This window comes from Miscanthus floridulus, chromosome 8 (assembly GCF_019320115.1).
Source record: "Miscanthus floridulus cultivar M001 chromosome 8, ASM1932011v1, whole genome shotgun sequence".
NCBI classification, from domain to species: Eukaryota; Viridiplantae; Streptophyta; class Magnoliopsida; order Poales; family Poaceae; genus Miscanthus; species Miscanthus floridulus.
This window is the reverse complement of record NC_089587.1, coordinates 103,868,699-103,888,926: the sequence shown is the minus strand read 5'-3', so window position 1 is coordinate 103,888,926 and position 20,228 is coordinate 103,868,699. Positions and strand designations below refer to the sequence as shown.

General features: G+C 42.3%; 1 long non-coding RNA gene across 1 annotated transcript; it reads left to right on the top strand.

Moving 5' to 3' along the window:
• Positions 1-2,955: 2,955 nt before the first annotated feature.
• On the top strand, positions 2,956-7,089 carry LOC136473146 (uncharacterized). Its single transcript, XR_010762524.1, has 3 exons — positions 2,956-3,325; positions 5,699-5,815; positions 6,787-7,089. It is a non-coding gene; the product is annotated as an uncharacterized lncRNA (long non-coding RNA).
• Positions 7,090-20,228: the final 13,139 nt, after the last annotated feature.

The following is a 20,228-nucleotide window of genomic DNA, read 5'->3' as shown; positions in this document are numbered from 1 at the left end:
CGAACTCTGATACGAACAGGTCTAGATCTCTCTAAACGGATTCGGTCTCGAATACGGTCAGAAAATATCCATACTGCTTTCATCCCTACTGAAAAGTGGTAGTTGGGATGGTCCCTATGGTATTAGGGGAGTTGTATCTCCCCTTTCTTTGAGGGGAGATGAGAGAAATTTTGGTGGCCACCAAAAAAAGGAGAGGTATTGGGAAACTGCTGGAGCAAAAAAAAAGCATAGTTGTCCCCTAATATGACAGTTTTATGGGGATAGGGGGAGGTATTGGGAACCTCGTGATGTAATCATATACTCTAGCTATAAGCTGGTAAACCCAACAATTACCATGTTGCTTTCAATATAAGCAGGGCCAAAAGCCTTTGGTCTAAAAATACATACTTTGAATTTTGGAACCATCATTTTGCTGGCCAAAACTAATGAGCCAAAGCAAATACGACAAGGCCATTTTGTTTGTTTAATGTGGGATTCAAATTTTTTTACCAAAGTAGCTACTAACCGGATTGTTTTAGTTGCATAGAAGATAATTAGATCCTCGCAAAAGGCTTTTCCTCCGAGTATAATATTATGGAAACATCATTCTACATGAGACGATACACGAGTTGCATAAGAAAAAACAACATGGTTTAATTTTTAAGATTGATTTTGAGAAGATTTATGATAAAGTTAAGTGGGTTTTCTCCAACAAACTTTAAGAATGAAAGGCTTTAACCAAATATGGTGTAGCTGGATACAAACTTTTGTTCAAGGAGGTAATGTAGGCATAAAAGTAAATGACCAAGTTGGGTCGTATTTGCAAATGAAAAAGGCCTAAGACAAAGTGATCCTCGATTTTGGTTAATATTGTGGTGGGCATGTTATTGGGGGTTGTTCCACAATATTTTGAACATACAAGCCAAAATAAAATGGGCAAGTTAAAGGGGTTGTTCCACATTTGGTCGAAGATGGTCTCTTGATTCTGCTATATGCGGATGATTCAATGTTGTTTTTAGAACATGATATTGAACAAGCAATGAATATCAAACTATTACTTTACACTTTTGAGCAATTATTAGGTCTAAAAAAACTTCTACAAGTGCGATTTTTTTTTGCTTTGGGAAAGCGAAAGAATGTGAATTACAATATTCACATTTGTTTTGGCTGTAAAGTGGACGCATATCCCTTCCGATACCTCGATCTGCCAATGCATTATAGAAAACTTAATAACAAAGATTAGAAAGGAGTCGAGGAAAGAATTGAAAAGAGGTTGTCTAGTTAGAAAGGTGTCGACATAGGGATCAAAGTTACTATGAATTTTTGGCGTGTAGCTGCCTCTAAAAAATAAAGATTTTTCTATGGTTCCTAAAACCAGGGTTATTTTAACCAAAGATAACTTAGCAAGGAAAAATTGGCGTTGGAATATACTTGTGCCTTTTGTTGCTAGAATGAGATAATTCAACACTTGTTTTTTTGACTGCCTTTATGCAACGTTTCTTTAGCTTGCGATATATATTATTTTAGGAAGACCACCTTAGGATGTTATTAACCTTTTCATAGATAGTACAACACAAGAACGTGGGACAAACAATTCTTTGTTGTTAATAGGAGGTGCAACCATTTGTTGGTCAATGTGGCTTACAAAAATTGAAGTTGTTTTTGACAAATACCAACTTAAAACTTTTTTACATGTCTTGTTCAGATGAGCGCACTGGTTACGATATTGGGCACAGCTACTACTGCACAATTACAACAAAGAATATATTCACCAATATGTTGGGAGCTAGAAGCGGCTATGCATTTCTTTGCTTCCTTTGGATGGTCAAATAATGTTAGAATTGAGTTTTAAGTTGAACGTGTTTTATGTTAGTTTATGTGGATTCCCTTAGTTTTAAGCGATGAAGCCGGATTCAATGCCTTCATCGCTGATGACGAACACACAGACACAACAATATGTATTTGAGGAGGAAGTGTATTCACATCGTAGCATATATAAAAGTAAAATTCTGTATTTTAGTAGTCGGTATGCTTCATATTGGACTATGTTTCAAGTAAACACTAAACCTTGGATAAAATGCAACCAGCATTATGGACCGTCTCAACAAAAAGAACAACTTCTTTAAATGCCACTAAAAATAATATTGTTTCCCTAAGTGCCATGGAGGTTCTTTACTTTCCTGAGAGCAACTAAAAGAATTTCTTTATACTCTTCCCAATTGGTAGAAATATAAACTTTGGTAAAAATACCCTCCAATAGTTTTTATTAGATCTTTAAATATATTATCCCATATTTCCTACTAGGCAAAGATGTAGAGTACGCACAAGATACAAAGAAGGCATTGGAGGTGAAAACATATAGATCGGTTTTTATTCAAATATCTTTACAAATGATAATTTAGAGAGGGAGTTTAAGATAAACTTTTGGAGATGCTGTTTAATTATTATCATTTCAAAATTGTGCTCCCTTGATAGACGCCACTTCCGTCGTTCCGTTAAGATTTACGTCCATTTGCAATAATAACATAGGCTATGTTCGGCTGGTCTATAAGCCATTTGTGCTGATTTGTACAGCTGATTTGTTGGGTGAGAAAAATACTGTACCATAGCTGATAAGCCGGCTTAATGGCAGTCGAACAGAGCCATAATCGCTCCTCTTTCAATGACTGATTATCTAGACAGGCCCAACACTTCTATGCTCCCTCGCCCCTAAGCATATGTCGTTTTCACTTTAAAAAAACAACTTTGACTAAATATATATTAAAAAATATTAATATTTATGTTACATAATTAATATTATTAGATATATATATTTAAATTTAGTTTTTTAATAAATTTATTTAGAGATATAAATATTGTACGTATTTTATATAGATTAAGTCAAACTAAACCAACGACGATAGTTAATTGGGACGGAGTACTGGCTCAATTACATCTGCCCAGGAACAGTCCATCACAAAAGGCTCCAAAGTCCAATCCCATCGAGAGGCCAGAGGCAGCAGCACTATCCTCGGACTCCCGACCGCGGCTCCGTTCTCCTGTGACGGCGCCTCCCCCACCTCGGCCACCACCGCGCAGATCAGCACCTGCAGGGCGCTGCCGCGCTGGGCATTGGTTGCCTACGCGCGTCAGGCTGCGGTGCTGCCCAGGTCTGCCTCTCGGCCCCTGCTGGCGGACTAGGCAGCCAGCACAGCAGCGCCCCACTGGCTGGTGCCCCGTCTACAGCTAAGCCTGCCCTGCCCCGGCGGCCAGCAGCTGACGCAGCAGCCAGCGCCCAGCGGAGTCACCCACAGCCGGCAAGATCCCAGGCCCAATACCCCCTGCTGCTGGCTGCTGCACTTACATAGTGAGTCATTGAGTATTAATTATAGTTATCTTACATCAATGCATCCTATTTTGATTGATGAGTGCCAATTGTTAGTTTCTAATAATTGCATAGGAGAAGAGAAGAATTAGATTATTATTATTATCAAGCTAATTGTTAGTTTCTAATGACGGTAGGGCATAGGAGGTTAGGATGAAAAAGTATTTTATTTTAGTAAGAAAGATGTGTCGAAGAAGAATATCGTAACTAAAAACAGCTAGGTTGAGAAAAAAGACCATGGATTGAGCCTAATGTCAATGACATAGCTGCTGACCTTCTAAAGCCAATTTGATGATTTTGCTGCTTGTAAGATGTAACACCTCGGGTGTTTAAATACTAAAACCTGCCATGTCATCATATGCATTGCAAAGCATTTGGTATTTAGTGAAAATTTTGATATGCATACACTAAAACAAGTTTACTTCTATGTGGTATGTGTTGAATTGAATTGTTTGAATCAAGTTCAAAATTTGGTTTGGATTTGAATTTTCAAGAAAACCCTGATTTTCAGCATTTAAATCCTACCCTGAAAACTCATTTCAAAATCCAAGCACATTTTGGGGTTGAGCCTTAAAGCAAAAGTGTAGAGCTTATCAAGTTATACAAAGTTTGTTTTTGGAGTTTTCAAAGTTGTTATGAAAAATTTGAAGTAATTTAAAAAGGCGTAATTCCTTAAATGTCCCCTATTTAAATTCAAAAGTTCATTTCAAAATATAGACCGAATTAGGGGTTAGTTATAAAAGCAAAGTTGTAGAACTTTGGATTTTGAACAACTTTTATTTTTGGAGATTTTTGAGTTATACAAATTTGGGAGTAATTTGAATTTGAACACGAATGACAATTCTGTAATTACTGTGAACAGTGTTCACCGCCTAAGCTACATGGCCGGTGACCTTCTTCGGCGTTCCTGGCGCATCGTGGCCGTCTGTGGCGTCGCGCTGGCGCGGGGAAAGGCCCCTGCGTGGCTTCTGCTTGCTTCTTGGTCGCGTTATAAAGACCGAGACGCCGTCGTCGTCGCTTTTCTTATTCCTCTGCTTTTTCCCGTCACCACTGCCGCTGCTCCGTCGAGCCTTCACCATCGACCTAGCGTTGTTACCGTCTCAGCAACGCTTGTTCCAGCTTCGCCTGCTCCTTGCGCATCCAGCCATCTCACTTGGGTTGCCTGATTTCGTCGGGCTATGCCGCTCTTCGTCTTCTCCTTCACTGCTGGTAGCGCCGTCGTCGCGAGCGCGTTGCCGTGGCCAGAGCTCCACGGTGCACCTCTGTCCTTGTGTTTGGTTGCTCCAGTTTCGCCTTGATGCCGTGGTGCTTAATACCTTGTTGATTGCTCGTTTTGACCACCGCAGTCGCCGGAGCGCCGCCACCGACGACCGTTGTTCCACCGTGGGTGCTATACACGTCGAACTGCTCCTCCGTGGCTCCTCCAGTCTTGCTCTCTGCTCAGTCGCGTTCGGGGTGAGCTTCTGGTGCTTCCCGTGCCGTTTGTTGAACCTCTACCGGTCTCCTGTCACCGGCATAGCGCCGCCGTGCGGTCATGGCCACCATGGCTGCTGCCGTGCTCATTTTGTACCGCGATCAATGCCATTAGTGATGTCAGTAGGTGCGCATAGTCTTAGTGAACGTGTTGGTGCCTTCGTCTTGGCCGGAGACCTCGCCGTCGATAAGATTTCGCCGGTCAGCGTCGTCGTTGCCGTGGTCAAACGCGAGAGGTTAGGGATGACAGGTGGGACCCGAGTGTCAAGGACTGTGTAGTTCAAAATGAATTTTCTGTTTTTCAGATTTGAATGAATAGTGATGTAATTTGTTATTTTTGTGTAGATTTATTTAGAGCTCCAAAAATTATGAAAATTTTTGTGTGACCTCTCTGTGATGTATATTATTTAAAAAAATATGAAATATTGTTTTTCAGTACTTTTTGAATATGATAAAAATTGCTCAATTAATTAATAAATGAATTTTCATGATTTTTCTAGGCTTATTTATTTATCTAAAAATTATGAAAATTGTTTTGCCACTTAGTTATCATGTAATGAACATATAAAAAATTTTGAGCTCAATTGGAACAAGTTGATTTATTTCATAATTCTTAATTAATTAATTAATTCATAAAAGCAAATAGTAACCTTTAGTGATTTAGGTTTTGTTTGAATTTTAAATTGAGTGATGTCCTTGGGTCATTAGTTGGTAATGATACTTGGCAATTGACTTAGGTGTTACGAAATGGTTTAGTTCGTTTGACTTGCAACTGTACCGCGAAGGAAAAGTTGTATTTGAATTGTTAATTTTACATCCATCATCAAGCATCATGTTTCATATTCCGCATCATGTTAAATATGGCATTGTTACTACGTGTAGTGAACGAAGGTGAACACGTGGTAGTTAATCAAGTTACGGAGGAGGTTAATCCGTCTGTTGAGGTCGGATCTGATAATTGTGGGACGACTCCGGATCCTAACTTTTTTGTCAACGAAGGCAAGCCCAGATGCATACAACCCTACCTTGTGTTTTACAAATTAATTTCGCTTTTGCTTTTCTATACTGCATTAAGTGATTAGGAGTTAAGTAAAAACCTAATTGGTGCATCACCAACCTTGTTTTTCCATATCTACCTTGATTACCTGTTTTATTCGTAAATGTCTAGATATGCTTAGTCATGCTTAGTCGGGTGATTACCTGTCACCTGAGAATTTTAAATGGATCTTTGGTTACTTATGTTATCATGTGATATGAGCATGTGGAGTAATAAATCTAGACCGGGTGGACTCGGTGTGTGTGAGCCACAAGACATGGAGGTCTTGTGAGCGGGTCCTTTCCACCTATGTCGGTTAAGGTCCGTCCGTTGTTGAACTGCGTGCGGTGAGACTTTGTAGTACTAACCACATACTCCGGTAAGCCTTAACTTGGCGATTCTATTACGAGAATGGCTACTCGCGCATTGGGAGTGGAGAGATGGCGGGAATAGCATGTACCCACGTGGCAATGGGCTGGATTGGTGGAGTACTGTATTCTCGGGTGGCGCGGACCCGTTCTTGTTTAGAGGATCCGAGGGTAGGTTGGTATATGTAGGTCGGGGACCTGCATATGTCGTGTGGTCTGGAATCCCCAGCTGGGTCTTTAATCGGTTCGAATCGTCGTTGCTCCTCGGTTATGGAGACTCACTTCTCTGTTCATCATCGTAGTTTAATAACTGAAATTTGAGAAGGTGTTGGATATGAAGTTTCATGATCTCAATACGGATCGTGTCATCTTTGTATGTGATTTTATGAAGTTTTAAATGTCGAAATAAAGAATTTTGTTAAAGAGCTTTTACGCAAAAGAACTTTGATTATCGCTAAAGCCCTACCTTGAATCCCTGAGCCTGTATTCCTGAGTTTATCAGTTCTTATTTCGGTTAAGTCTTGTTGAGTACTTTTGTACTCAGGGTTCGTTGACCCTTGTTGCAGGTGAGCCTTATGAGCAGATCTGTTTTGGATCGTGCTGCATGACTATTGTTCGATCTGACGATGAGAAGTAAATGTGTGGTCCTTGGGCAGGGCAGTTTTATTGTGTGTTTTGTATTATGTTATAATGCCACTCCACTACTACGTTTTGTATTAATTATCGAACTTAGTTTGTAAGGTTTGAAACCACTGGTTTATAAACTAAGTTATTGTAAGACTTCCGCTGTTTTTACTCTGGTGTATCTATTTGAATAAACTGTTGTAATACTGTAATGACTCTGTAATGTGATCCTGCTCAGAAATCGTGGATGATTCGGGGTTTCCCGAGGACACCCGATAGTCTTCTTAAGTTACCAGAAACATATGCATAATCGTCAGAGGTCGTTGAACAGTGACAAGTGCATGTGGATCATATAATTTAGGAGGTTCTGCCACATAAGATATATACCCTTCAATTATTTAGCCCCCCATACCTGATTTCTGGACCTGCCACTGCACCCAGGCACCTAGCAGTTGAGCAAACCTGTGGCCGATTTGGGGCGTACGAGCTTGTGCCTGCGCGAAGGACACGGCAGAGACTGTACCCGGTGCCTGGGCGAGTGCGGGGTCTGGTACAGCGCGTCTGGATGACAAGGTCGTCAATAAAAAAATTATAGATTCTAAATTGAATAAGAGGGTTTTAGGTAAGATCGTAAACACAAAAATCATAGAAACATAGACTACTGATTAGGATCGCTTAGTTAAGGTCGTAAAGACATTGGTAAATAGCCCAGCGTGCACCAATGTTTGGTTAGGCTTGGGCCACACTGCCGCTGCTGCCATCTGGCAGCGTAGTAGAAAAGTATAAGCTGGTACTTGCACTTCCTCCAGAGTAAAAAGTGTTTGCTTTATACGTATATATGAGGGGGTGTTTGGTTCCTACAGAAAAATTTTAGTCCCTATTCCATCGAATGTTTGGACACATGCATGAAGTATTAAATATACACGAAAAAAATAACTAATTGCACAGATTGTGGCTAATTTACGAGACGAATTTTTTAAGCCTAATTAGCCCATGATTTGACAATGTGGTGCTACAGTAAATATATGCTAATGACGGATTAATTAGGCTTAATAAATTCGTCTCGTAAATTAGTCTCCATCTATGTAATTAGTTTTATAATTAACTCATATTTAGTTCTCCTAAATAGCATCCGAACGTCTGATGTGACATGAACTAAAATTTAGTCCATGGAACCAAACACCCCTTTAACCAAAGGCCACAAGTAATGATGTCTCCTCTATGGATTTTGCTTCTCTCTGTAACTATCTGTACCGGTGTCTGGTGTTTGGTTCCATGGACTAAATTTTAGTCCATGTCACATCGGACGTTCGGATGCTATTTGGGAGAACTAAATATGAGTTAATTATAAAACTAATTACATAGATGGAGACTAATTTACGAGACGAATTTATTAAGCCTAATTAATCCGCCATTAGCACATATTTACTGTAGCACCACATTGTCAAATCATAGACTAATTAGGCTTAAAAAATTCGTCTCGCAAATTAGCCACAATCTGTGCAATTAGTTATTTTTTTCGTCTATATTTAATACTTCATGCATGTGTCCAAACATCCTATAGGACAGGAACTAAAATTTTCCTGTAGGAACCAAACACCCCCTAAAGCAGCCGAAAGTTCAATTGGCACAATGTAGACAACATTCAAAGGTCCAAACTCCAACGAGAAGCACACTTGCAGGTCGGGACTGTACTATTCCATTATATTAAAAGGAATACAAGTCCACTTTACTGACATGTAATTCTGTAAATCATTTGCTTATATAAAATGAACTAATGTCACCCTTGTTGGAAGGTGCTTTTTTAGTACAAATCTCAGCTCACTCCCACTAACAGCATAGTTGGGAAATGGGCAAACTCATACCAAAACCAGAGTAACAATGCGTTTATGCGATGGATGCTAACAGGAGGTCGTAAGGGTTTGATACACCTGCTGCATTGTTGGCCTGTCATTTGGGGAAGCTTGAATACACCATTTGGCAACAGAAATAAGCCGAACAATGTACCCTTCTTCATCGCTTGCTGGTGGCACTGGGCGTTGGTCAATGATTTCCTCAAGCAAGACATGTTCTTCAAGAAAGGGTAGCTGGCCTAAAAGTTCACCTGGGTGCTTGCCCATCACCACCTACATTGTTACCACACCAAAACTATACACATCACATTTTTCTGTGGCCACATATCTGTAGGAAAGTTCTGCAAAAGAATGAAAGTTAATGTTGCAGGACTACTAGAAATGTAGATTACTCTTTCTGAAACTATTTAATAAGTAATCGCAGATGCACATACCTGGTGCCATGTAGCCATATGTTCCAGCTAGCTCGGTCCAGTTTGATGAATCAGGTTTTATAATTCTAGCAGTGCCAAAATCTGATACAAAGGCCTTGTACTCGGCATCCAACAGGATGTTACCACTCGTAATGTCCCGATGAACTATGGGTGGATCACACTCATGATGTAAGTAATATATAGCCCGAGCCACATCAGTAATGAGGGATACTCTCCTTTTCCAGTGGAACTGATTTGCTAGCTCGTCATCACGGAGGACGGTGGCCAGACTTCCTCTCTCAATATAATCATAAACGAAAAATTTGAACCGTCTGTGTGAACAAAAACCATACAGTTTGACGATGTTGCGGTGCCGTATCTTCATCAATATTTCAATTTCATGACAAAATGTTGCATCATCCACCATTTCCCCAGATGAGTGTAGCATCTTTACAGCAAACACTCTACCAGTCTGTATCTGTGCTCTGTAGACACTACCACAACCTCCTGCTCCAACACAATATTTCTCATCAAAGTTTTCAGTGGCATTAATAATATCATCAAATACTATTCTTCCATCAAAGTTCCAGATAGAGAATACATCTCTGCCAATCGTGGTAGATGTGTCTTCAGGTTTTCTCTTCCGTCGAATGTAGAAAATTGTGATTCCTGATAGCACACTAGCAAGTAGAAGAATCCCAATTGCTATTACAATTTTTTGGTGTTTCTTCCTGCTATTGTGTGTTGGGGGTGAATAACATGGTGGCAAACCAATATAGTCACCACACAGACCCATATTGTGGATGAACCAACTTACCGAAGCATTCTGGAATCCCTTTGGAACAGGACCTTCCAAATTGTTGTATGACACATCAAGTATAACCAATCTTTTCATACGTTCTATGGAGGATGGTAATAGGGGGGGGGGGGGGGTGAATTGGACTAATTCTAAATTTCTTTGCAATAACTAAGTACTACGGTTAACCCAATTAACCCCTTATGTCTAAAAAGTGTTTCTATTGATCTACCGCACAAAAATTTAGCAACCTATGTTCCAATCCTACTCTAACATGACAATTCTATAAATGTAAATGACAAGAATTGAATTGTTCAAAGTAAATGCTCAAAGTAAAGAGAGGAGGGGGAACGCGGCGATGTTTTGCCGAGGTATCGGAGAGTCGCCACTCCCCACTAGTCCTCGTTGGAGCACCCACGCAAGGGTGTAGCTCCCCCTTGATCCGCGCAAGGATCAAGTGCTCTCTATGGGTTGATTCTTTGACACTCCGTCGCGGTGAATCACCCACAACTGCTCACAACTTGAGTTGGGTCATCCACAAGCTCCGCCAGATGATCACCAAGCTCCCAATCACCACCAAGCCGTCTAGGTGATGGCGATCACCAAGAGTAACAAACACGAACTCTCACTTGACTACGACAAGCCTAACGAGAAGGGTGGATGCACACTTTGCTACTCTTGCTTTCACTAATGAGGGCTCTCTTTGGGATTCTCAAATCTCAATCACCTCACTAGGACCTTGCTCTTCTTGGCACTCTCAAAGGTGTTTCTCAGCTGTTGGAATGAGCAAAAGTACCCCCACACACGGATGGAGGAAGTATTTATAACCATGGTTGAAAAACGAACCGTTATGTGCCTCTGTGGGGTGACCGGACGCTCCGGTCATGTTGACCGAACGCTCCGGTCAGTTCTCCCCGATCTCCAGTGTTTAAGTTGTGACCGGACGCTGGACAGCGTCCGGTCATGATTTTTCCTCTCTGGAACCTTACTGGAGTCTCCTGGACGCTGGGACCCAGCGTCCGGTCACTTCACCTCTTAGCGTCCGGTCGCACCAGACGATTTCACCTTGATCAAATGAACTGATCGGACTCTATGCCAGCGTCCGGTCACTCCAGAACCAGTGTTCGGTTGGCATTTGACCCTCCATTCACTTCCAACTCTCGATCATACGTGAATGAAGTTTGCTCCAATAGATCTAAGGGCTTTTTAGGAGCTACCTAGTGCTAGATTTAGCAAGTGTGCACCACACCTAACCCACTAGACTCACCTAGGTCAAGCTACCCGTCCATACCCCCCTTAATAGTACGGCCAAAGGAAAATCAAAGTCTTAAACTACTCTAAGTGTCTCCTCAACACCAAACGACACTTAGAACTAGTCCATCCTTAACCTTGTCGTCCATCCTTTGAAAACCAAAATGATTTCCATCGTAGGGGCATGACCACCATGATAGCGCAATCGATCTCCATTACTGTAACCTAACTTAATTGCCTCTGCAAAACACACGTTAGTCATAGTAATCACGTATTATCATTCATCACCGAAACCCAACTAGGGGTCTAGATGCTTTCAATCTCCCCCCTTTTTGGTGATTGATGACAATACCACCTCGAGTATGTGAAAGAGATGAGGTTTTTAACATGCTTGGATCATATAAGCTTCTGATAATAAGAACAAAAGTGTTAGGCAAACTTATATGACCCAAGCCAACATGATGTACTCAAAAGATATGAAATAAGCAAGAGTACAAGTAATAAAGCTCATTTGCATCGGAGTAAAACGCAGAAGCAAAGCAAATGAGCATAACACAAGTGATATGACATATAAAAGATTCAAAGTAGAGAGCACACATGTCAAATATCACGATCACGTAGATATCACTATCACATAAATATAGTTTGATGCATAAAAGTAAACACACGAATGCATAATAGTGTATCACACATAAAAACCAAATATAATAGATAAACTAAGCTCCCCCTAAGTCGCTCCCCCTAAGTCTAACATACTCGATCCCTCTCCCACTTTGGCGTCAAACACCAAAACTTAAGGGTCGGTCGGCGGGGCTGCAGCGGACAAGTCAGGCGCTGAGGTGCGAGGAGCGAGCTGGAACTGTGCGCCATCATCATCTGATCCTAAGCTTTGAGCTGTCTGACCCTCTGTAGCTGGAAGCGACACTAAAGCGGTCTGGGTCAGATCAGGGACTGGTGTGGCCTAAGACTCTGCAGGTATGACTGTAGCAGGCGGCTCTGATGATGCAACTAAAGAAGGGAGCATCTCTGTAGTCTCAGTAATAGGTGCAACTGTGGAAGGACCTAGGACATGAAGATATAGCGGAGTAGGCTGTCCTATCAACTCGCTGAAGATAGCACCAAGGCTCCTAGAAACTATGGTATCTGGCGCTAACAGCGAGGAAGTCTGAGCCGGTGTGAAGCCTGTCTAAAGAGGTGTGAACTGTGGGGCTGACACTGGCGAAGCAAACCACTGGGACACTTGCTCTGTAGGAGAAGGAAACTGTGCTGGTGGCTATCCCTGACTCTAAAGCCCACTGGGCTATAAAGCTGGAGTCATAGAAGTGGTGGCAGGCTGACCAAGCTAGGGTGAAGGCTGTGGCGGTGGAGCCCCAATAGCTATCACAACATGCTACATAAACCCAAGTAGCTGCTACTGCATGAGAAGCTGCTGCTAATGCATGGCCTGCTGCTGCTGTATAGCCTGCTGCTGCTGCTAGATCACCTACTGCTATCGCTAGAACTCATCCTGCCGAGTCTGAAACTGTGCAAAAGTAGCAGCGGTCTCCTGAGCCTGGCGAGCCTGATCCTGCCTCATCCGCTCAAGTATAGCAAGTAGAGCGAGATCTGTCTGTGGTGCAGGTGGAGCTAAACTAGAGCTACCGGCCTCATGGTCATGTCATCGTGGAGGCATCTAAGGGATATCACGGTAGTCCTCATCTGAGCTGTCGCTGGGGTCGCTCTCAACCATCCCCTCCTGCTGAGCATCTAACTACTCCCCCTCTATAGCTATAATGCCCCTGATAGTCTCATCCTGTTGGGCTGTAGTCTCTGGCACCTCTAGACGATGGCGCGGCTGGCTAGGTGTCCTCAATGCACTATGGTGAATCATTTGAGTCATGTTGTATGCAGGGAACTCTGTAGTAGCACCACTATACTCTGCCAGCATCTTAGGTGGCCTCACAGTAACTGCCCTGTAGATCAGGAATGTAATCCAGTGAGCATATGATAGCTGTCTGTGATCCCTAAACCCCTCTGCATTAGTATCCTTCATCTCTGATAGAAGAAGATCACAAATGTCAAACACAATCTGCTGCATTATAGAGTTCAGTAGCCATAGCTCTATGCGAGTCAAGCCCTCATGATATCTCATCCTCAGAAGTAATGTCCTCATAATAGCATCAAGCACTTTAGTAGTCGGAGTGAGATCACTGGGTGTCCTGCTCGACCCCTCACCAAAAAGCTCTGTGAAGCAATGGCGGACTAGATCTGTAGGAGGCACAAGACTGCCGTGAGGGCATCTTGGAGGCGCTGTCTGTCCATAGAAACCTCATGAAGCCGGATGGGCTGCTCCTGAAGCTTGAGTATCTCTCTAACCCTAGAGCTCATCAGCCTGTAATCTCTGCCTCTGAAAGCAAAGTGAATGAATCTGTGATGCAGGTCAATCCAAAGTGTAGCATAGAACTCATGGACCCAAGATGGAACATATAAGCATGTCCGTCCAAGTAAATCTATCAGCCCTGGCAGGTAAGATAGGTAAGGGCGAATATGTTCTCCAGCTACTGCTACAATAGACTCAATGTTGCACACCCTCTGAGATCTGATTACTGCCCCACTGTTAAGGTATGCATTATAAAAATCTTCTTGCAGTGGTGTGTAGAAGCCCTCTGAAGCTCTATCATCCCTCCTCGGTGGGAACCACTGCTTAAAGTCCACAAATCTAAGCTGCTACACCTGCTTGGCCGTGGTGGCCCTCAAATCTAGATGAGTCACTAGAGGCGGACCCTGTGGTCTAGGTAGCGGATGAGAACCCCTCCGCTGTGTCTCTGACCTCGGTGTGACTGGAGCACGGGTACGACCAGAGCAGCAAAGCTATGGCTAAGGTGCCTGCTCTATCTCCTTAGCATGCTCTCCCTCCTAAGTCTGCTCTACTGACTGTGGCTGCTACTATGACTCCCCCTGAGTCTGACTCTCATCAATAGCCACACGCCGTCCTTCGACCACCATGACGGCGCTCAACCTGCTCAAGTGTAGCCCTCGAAGATGGAGAAAGCTGATCTGCAATAATAACACCACTCCTAGCACCTCCTCTCTCTACATGCTCTGTGGCCTCTACAACTGTGGCTGCTCTCGCTGTATCTGCATCAGGGTACTTTCGCTTCCTCGTTGCTAGCTTCTTCATCACCTTGCCTTTTGTATCTGTAGGCTGCCGAGGCGGGGGCCTAGGATCCTCATCACCGAGACCTCCTCCAACATTCTTGACATGAGCCATCTGATGGATCTAAAAAGAACAACTGTAGCTAACAATGATCAACTACCAACTATCACTTCTGAGGCTTCGCCTCGATCCGTACTCGCAAGCTTGGCCTCGAGTTAACTGACAACAGCCACTAGGACCACAACGGCACCAACTCGCTGTATGATAGAATAGATAGGATATACAAATAAATACAATATATCTAGAGATACGAAACCCTAAGAGAGCAGGCAATAGGTACAAAATTGAAATGAGGGCTTGCTACCTTACGAACCGGTGAATCGACGAGAAGAGGAACGAATCGGGGAACCACCGAGTCAGCAACTGGACGTCTAGGGTTAGGGTTGCGGTGAAGTTCGGCGGTCGAGCAATGCAATGAGGGCACGAGCACAAGGATGGCAGTAGGGTCTCCAGCGTGGAGCACGACGGTAGCGGCGCTGGGGAGTGCAACGGGCAGTGCTAGGGCACAAGAGCACTCAATGGCAGTGGTGCGGCGACGCTAGGGCGGCTGCGCGGCGACATTAAGGCATGGGCACGCGGAGTAGAGGCGTGGGCGGGTGGAGCAGCTCTGGCACAGCGGCGTGGAGCAATGCGGCATGGTGGCTTGGCTTGGCGGTGGTGGCGTACGGGCGCTGGAGTAGGGCGGTGGCGCGGGATGGAGCGATGCAGGGCTAGATCAAGGCGGCGTTCGGTTATAAAGGGTCCCCCGATGGAACAGATAAGGAAACAGAGAAGAATCCGAATGTCGCACGATTTCTACTGACCGAACGCTCCGGTGGCAACGACCGGACGCTGCCACCCAGAGTCCGGTCGATTCTAGAGAGGTCCAAAACCCCTGAAATCACAACCAGACGCGTCCGGTGAACCCTGATCGGACGCAACCAGAGTTTGGTGCATCCTGTCTCCTTTGTCTTCGATCAACCGGACGCTAAACCACCATCTAACCGGACGCTGAACAACAAAGTCCGGTCACTCCATCGCAGCAAGTTCACCTCCTGTGAACTGACCGGACGCTGGACTTCAGAGTCTGGTGCAGCGTTCGGTCAGTCTTTTTCCAGCAAATCTTCAAAGTCCATCATGCTGTCTGTTCCCAATTATGTCCCAACTTCAATAAGATCCAAATAAACACCAATTGGAACTGATGTGAGTGACCTCTCTCAAACCCTCAAAATTTTCAAAATATTTTGCCTTAGGCTATAATTTTTTTAAGAAAATAGGCAATAAGAGGGCAATTGAAGATAAACGACAAAGCATCATTCATGCATATGTAATGCAATACTTGAAAGTAAATCTAGTTGCTTGTCAAGTTTGATCCAAGGTTAAGCTTCTTCACATGCTTTACAGTGGTTATCTTAACCATGTTAGACAAGCCCTAGGTGCATTACCATAAATAAAACATGTTGTATATTACAATGCAATGCAAAGGACAACACAAGCTCATTTTTTAGTGAAGTTACTAAAATCAAGCACATTGAGCTCATTCCGTAATCGACAAAAAGTCGCCTCATCTAGCGGTTTAGTGAAGATATCCGCCAATTGATCCTCAGTCCTTACACCTTTTAATGAAATATCATTCTTTGCAACATGATCTATAAGAAAGTGATGGCGGATATCTATGTGCTTGGTGCGAGAGTGTTGAACTATATTATTTGCAAGTTTTACCGCACTTTCATTGTCGCACAAAAGAGGTACTTTTTCTAGAACTACTCCATAGTCTAGCAAAGTTTGTTTCATATAAAGAATTTATGAACAACAAGCACCCGCAGCAATGTATTTCGCTTTGGCGGTGGACAAAGCCACACTATTTTGTTTTTTGGAGGACCAAGACACAAGTGATCTACCAAGCAAATGGCACCCTCCGGATGTGCTTTTTCTATCAACTTTGCAACCGGCATAATTCGAATCGGAATAGCCGACTAATTCAAATATAGCTCTTTTGGGATACCAAAGGCCAATGCTTGGTGTGTGCTTAAGATACCTAAGGATTCTTTTAACGGCAATCAAATGAGTTTCCTTAGGATTAGCTTGAAATCTAGCACACATACACACACTAAATATGATGTCGGGCCTAGATGCGGTTAAATATAATAAGCTACCAATCATAGAGCAGTAGAGAGTTTGATCAACCGTGTTACCTCCCTCATCTAGGTCGAGATGTCCATTAGTTAGCATTGGTGTCTTGATTGGCTTACATTCATCTATTTTGAATCTTTTCAGAAGATCCTTAGTATACTTTTCTTGAGAGATGAAAATCCCTTCTCTCATTTGCTTGACTTGAAAACCAAGAAAGAATGTAAGCTCTCCAATCATTGACATCTCGAACTCTTTAGACATCAATTCACCAAACTCTTTGCAAGAATCTTCATTTGATGATCCAAAGATGATATCATCAACATACACTTGACAAATGAAGATATGTCCATCAAGCTTCTTGGTGAATAGTGTGATGTTGACCTTTCCAATGGTGAAGCTCTTCTCAATGAGGAAGTCCCAAAGGCGCTCATACCAAGCTCTTGGGGCTTGCTTAAGCCCATATAACACCTTGGACTCCCTATAAACATGATTAGGATATCTAGGGTCTTCAAACCCAGGACGTTGATCAACATAGACTAGTTCATTAATAAGGCCATTTAAAAATGCACTTTTCACATCCATTTGATATAGTTTCATTTTATGATGTGATGCATATGCAAGGAGGATACGAATGACTTCTAGTCTTACAACCGGTGCAAAGGTCTCTCCAAAATCCAAACCTTCAACTTGAGAGAATCCCTTTGCAACTAGTCTTGCCTTGTTCCTCACAACAACGCCTTGATCATCTTGCTTGTTGCGGAACACTCACTTTGTTCCAATGACTCTTGCACCTTTTGGTTGCTCTTCAAGAGTCCAAACTTCATTGCGGGTGAAGTTATTCAACTCTTCATGCATGGCATTTATCCAATTCGGATCTTGAAGAGCTTCTTCTACCTTAGTAGGCTCAAAGCAAGAGATAAAAAGAGTGATGTTCAATAAATAAAGCAAGTTTTTGTGAGCGAGTCATTACTCCCTTTGATGGACTCCCTATGATGAGATCTTGTGGATGAGCTTGAAGTAGAGGTGAATTTCTTCTATCAACCACTTAAGGGGGGGGGTTGTGGAGCATCAACATCTTGTGCTTGTACCACCATTTGCTCATGGGAGACATGAGTGTCTTTATTTTCTACTCTCCTATCTTTTTCACCATCTTGTGGCACACTTGATGAAGAAGGTGGATTGATCACTTGTACATTATCTTCATCATCATTAGGCTTGATGTCTCCAACCGGAATATTCTTCATGACCTCCCTCAATGGTTCATCACCTGCATCATCAAGATTCTCATGTGCTCCTTGTGAGCCATTAGATTTATCAAATTCCACATCATATGTTTCTTCAACCAAGCCGGTGGCATGATTAAATACTCCATATGCTTTAGACTTTGATGAGTAACCAACAAGAAAACCAATATCACAACGTCTTTGAAACTTTTCTAGGTGTTGTCGCTTCTTGTAGATGTAGCATTTGCAACCAAACACCCTAAAGAAGGAGACGTCCGACTTCTTCCCATTGAGCAACTCATAAGGTGTCTTGCCAAGAAACTTTTGAAGGAATAGGCGGTTGGATGCATAGCATGCGGTGTTGATAGCTTCCGCCCATAGAGCTTTGGGAGTGTTGTACTCATCAAGCATTGTTCTTACAAGAGTGATCAATGTTCGGTTCTTCCTCTCAACTACACTATTTTGTTGAGGAGTATATGTTGCGGAGACCTCATGCTTGATCCCAATTTCATCACAATAGGCTTCTATATTTGTGTTGTCAAATTCTTTGCCGTTGTCACTTCTAATCTTTTTAAGCTTCACTTTAAATTTATTTTGTGCTCTCTTGACAAACTTCTTGAAGCATGATACAACTTTGGATTTGTCATGAAGGAAGAATACCCATGTGTATCTTGAATAGTCATCAACAATCACAAGACAATAAAGATTTTATCCCAAACTCTTGTATGTTGTTGGTCCAAATAAGTCCATGTAAAGGAGTTCTAGCACTCTTGTGGTTGATATGAAAGCTTTGGTTGGATGAGTATTTGCATCTTGCTTGCCGGCTTGACATGCACTACAAAGCTTCTTCAGTGAGCTCATCCCAACATGAACAAGTCTTCTATGCCATAGCCATCCAAGTGTTGTTTTGGTGAATAGGCAAGTCTTCAAATTTGTATCTTCGGAGGTGAAGTCCACTAGATATAGGTTGTTGTATCTAAATTCTTTGAATATCACTTGATCATCATCCTTCTTAGATACAACAACTTCCTTCTCGGTAAACAAGCATTGGAAGCCAAGATCACATAATTGTCCAACGGATAGCAAGTTGAAGCTCAATGAAGCAACATATAGCACATTTGAGATTGAATGATCATTTGATATTGCCACTTTGCCCAATCCTTTAACCTTACCCTTTGAATTATCTCCAAATGTGATTCTTTCTTGTCCATCTACTTCTTCATCTAGTGAGGTGAACATACGAGGATCACCGGTCATATGTTGTGTGCAGCCACTATTAATAACCCAATGACTTCCACTGGTCTTATAGTTCACCTACACACAAGAGATTAAGCTTTAGGAACCCAAACTTGTTGAGGGCCCTTCACCTTCTCAACAAGTGACTTTGCTACCCAAATTTTCTTAGGCCTATTCTTGTTGGGAGGACCTAAGAACATGACTTTCATCTTTCCACTAGAATCCTTTCTAAGCATGTAATGAGCATTGAAAGCAAAAGGTCTAGCATGCTTGGGCAAGGGTTGTGGTGGTGGAATTTGGCACTTATGGGCAAAGTGGCCTTCTTGTCCACACTCAAAACACTTCTTTGGTTTTGACTTTTGTTGTTGTTGAGCTTGAGCCTTCTTCTCTTTGTTTGCCATGTACCCAATGCCACTTCTATCCATCTTCATAATGGTGTTCATTAGTAGCTCACTTTGAAGATGCTTGCCTCTTGTGAACTTGCTCAATCCAATCTTGAGATGCTCTTTCTCCAACTTGAGCTTCTTGTTTTCTTCCTTGAGAGCATCATTATTTTTCTCTTCCTTGAGCTTCTTGTTCTCTTCTTTGAGCTTCTCATTCTCAAGAATCAAATCACTATCATGATCAAGAGTTTCTAGCACAATAGTGTTGTGGCTTTTGATCTCTTCAAGATCTTTCTTGAGCTTTTCATTGTCATTCTTGAGCTTAACAAACTCATCATAATCTTCGGTCTCAACCACTTGCTTGCCCTTGCTACTAGAACTTTGCTCAATACTCTCAATGATCAAATCATCACATGATGTAGCTATATCAATCTTAACAACATTGTTAGTAGCATCATGTGGCTCATTGGATAAATATTCTTGAGCGATGACAAGATTATCATGATTAATCTTAAGAGTAGTATATTCTTCTTTTAGCATGTTGTGGCTAGTGATGAGCTCATTGTGTATCCTCTCAAGCTTATCATGTTTATCTTTAACCTCTTTCTTAGAAAATTTGAGCTCCTTGAGTTTGGATGATATAGCATCATTTGCTTCTTTAAGCTCAACACTAGTCTTTTCGGCTACATCACATTTAGCTAAAAGAGAATCATTATTAGCTTTTAGTTTTTCATTCTTAGCTCTACTCTTTCTAATGATCTTAGTGTATTGATTTAGCAATTTAATAAGATTATCATAAGAAGGTGATTCATATTCATCATCATCACTATCGCTATCATCATTGCTAGCATGTTCATCACCACTACTATCATCATTTGATAACTTGCGGTCACCCTTGGCCATAAGGCATAGGTGTGTAGA